Source organism: Penaeus vannamei, chromosome 29 (genome assembly GCF_042767895.1).
Source record: "Penaeus vannamei isolate JL-2024 chromosome 29, ASM4276789v1, whole genome shotgun sequence".
Classification (NCBI taxonomy): domain Eukaryota; kingdom Metazoa; phylum Arthropoda; class Malacostraca; order Decapoda; family Penaeidae; genus Penaeus; species Penaeus vannamei.
Window position 1 is genome coordinate 11,718,393 of NC_091577.1, and position 2,500 is coordinate 11,720,892.

A 2,500-nucleotide genomic window follows, 5' to 3' on the forward strand; every position below is an offset into this window, starting at 1 on the left:
AATAATAATGATAATGATAATAACCATAATAATAATAATAATAACGATAATGATAAAAATATTGATAATAATGATCATGATAATGGTAATGATAATAGTAATGATCATAATAGCAATAATGATAATAATAATAATTATAAAAATAATAATAATAATAATAATAATAATAATAATAATAATAATAATGATGATGATGATGATAATAATAATAACAAATGATAATAATAATAATAATAATAATAATAATAATAATAATAATAATAATAATAATAATAATAATAATAATAATAATAATAATAATAATAATAATGATAATAATAATAATAATAATAATAATAATAATAATAGTAATAATAATAATGATAATAATAATAATAATAATAATAATAATAATAATAATAATAATAATAATAATAATAATAATAATAATAATAATAATAATAATAATAATAATGATAATAATAACAAAACCCCTTCCGACCAAGGGCTGACGACCTGACCTCAATCAGCGGAGGTCAAAGACACCTTCCGACTCCCAAATGACCTCATTAATTACAGCTCACAAACTCCTCGACACTCGAGAGGTTACAGCTGCTAATAATTCATCTCGAGAATCTTCTTTTCAGAATCTGTTTCAAAGGGGTAACGAGTCTAATAAATTAAAGGATATTTTCCTGTTTTGGGCGTCGGGGGCGTGAAGGGGTTAATGGTTTGGGGATGATGTGGTAATGGAGAGGATGTTGAGGTGAGGGGGATGGGATGGTGAGGGTGTGGTGGTGATGTTGGTGGTTAGATTGTGAGGTGGTGATGTGGCAATGGTGACGATGTTAAGGCTATGGTGAAGATATTGTGTAGATGGTGTCGGTGGAGGTGATTATTATGTTGTGGTGATGATATGATGGTAACAAGGATATGAGGATGTTTAAGATAGTGACGATGATATAAATACTATTAGTAATAATCAGTTATTATCAAGGTACGAATGATATTAACAAAAATTTAAGATAAAGACCAACCATCCTCATAATTTCTCCCTCCCCCTCCCCCCCTCCCCACGCCACCACAACTCCCGCAACCCACAATTCACAATTAACACACATTCTCCCCAATCCTTTAATTCACAACTCATATTCTCTCACAATATCCCCGCGCCATAGCAACCCCCCCCACCCTACCCCCACTGTCGACCCACATCTCGAGCTAAACGTATGCCCACAACCCAGCAACTATCTTTCGACGATGCCATTAGCCGCATCTCCTAATCTACGCACCCCATAGCTCCTACCCACACACCTAACACCCCCACACCATGACGAAAATTACCCTCCCCCCCCAAATCTCACACCCACAACCATCTCAACCTAGATTCTCCCCCCCCCCACACCCACCCACACCCACACAAATCGACCGCCCCCCTCCCCCCGAAAAAAAACTTAAAACCCAACCCCTCAACCCTCCCCCACCGGCAAACACAACCCCCAACCCCCTCCCCCCCCCCCCTTCATCGAGAAAACAAAAAATCCGAACCGCCTTTCTTTCCCTCCGCGACCCCACCCCCCACCCCACCCCACCCCCCGCACACGTGACAAAGGACAAGGCGCTGTTTGCTCTCTCTGAGGATCCAATTTGGGAGTCAGAATGCTCGATGAGGCATCCCTTTCAGACTCCAGCGCAGAGGCGGCTGCATGCGGCGTGTGCTCGAGTGCCTGTGGTTAATGTGGTGCGGTTGTGGGTATATGTGCTTTGTACTCCTGAAGGTGTGTGTGTGTGTGCTTGTGAGTGTGTCAGGGGTTGTTTGTGTGTGTGTGGTGTGTGTGTGTGTGTGTGTGTGTGTGTGCTTGTGAGTGTGTCAGGGGGTGTGTGTTTGAGTATGTGTGTGCTTGCGTGTGCGTCAGGGGGTGTTTGTTTGTGTGTGTGTGTATGCTTGTGTGTGTGTGTGGTGGGAGTGGGGTGTTTATTCCCCAAGAATTGAACGAGGATGTAAACCTAAAAGTGGCGCGTGGGTAAATGTGTCGGAGAATGAGCGTGTGGATATGTGGATAGAGGGAAGATAGGAGCTCTAAAGGAGTCAGGAATAGATGAAAGTGAAAGGGAGGGGGGAAGGGGGTGTTGATAGGTACTAACATGGGGGTGGGGGCTAAGACCAAGGCAGAAGAGGGAGAGGTGGTGACACGGGGCAAGAGAGGGGAGAGCCAAGGGTATTGGGAGAAAGGGAGAGGAGTGGTATTCTCAGTTTTCCCTTTCTCTTACTTTCTCTCTCTCTCTCTCCCTCTCTATCTTTATATATATATATATATATATATATATATATATATATATATATATATATATATATATATATATATATATATATGTATATATATATATATATATATATATATATATATATATGCATATACACATATAGAGATACATAACTACTATTTCTATTAATAATGATATTAACAGTGATGATAAAGACAACAATGATGATGATGATGATAATGAGGATAACAAAAAC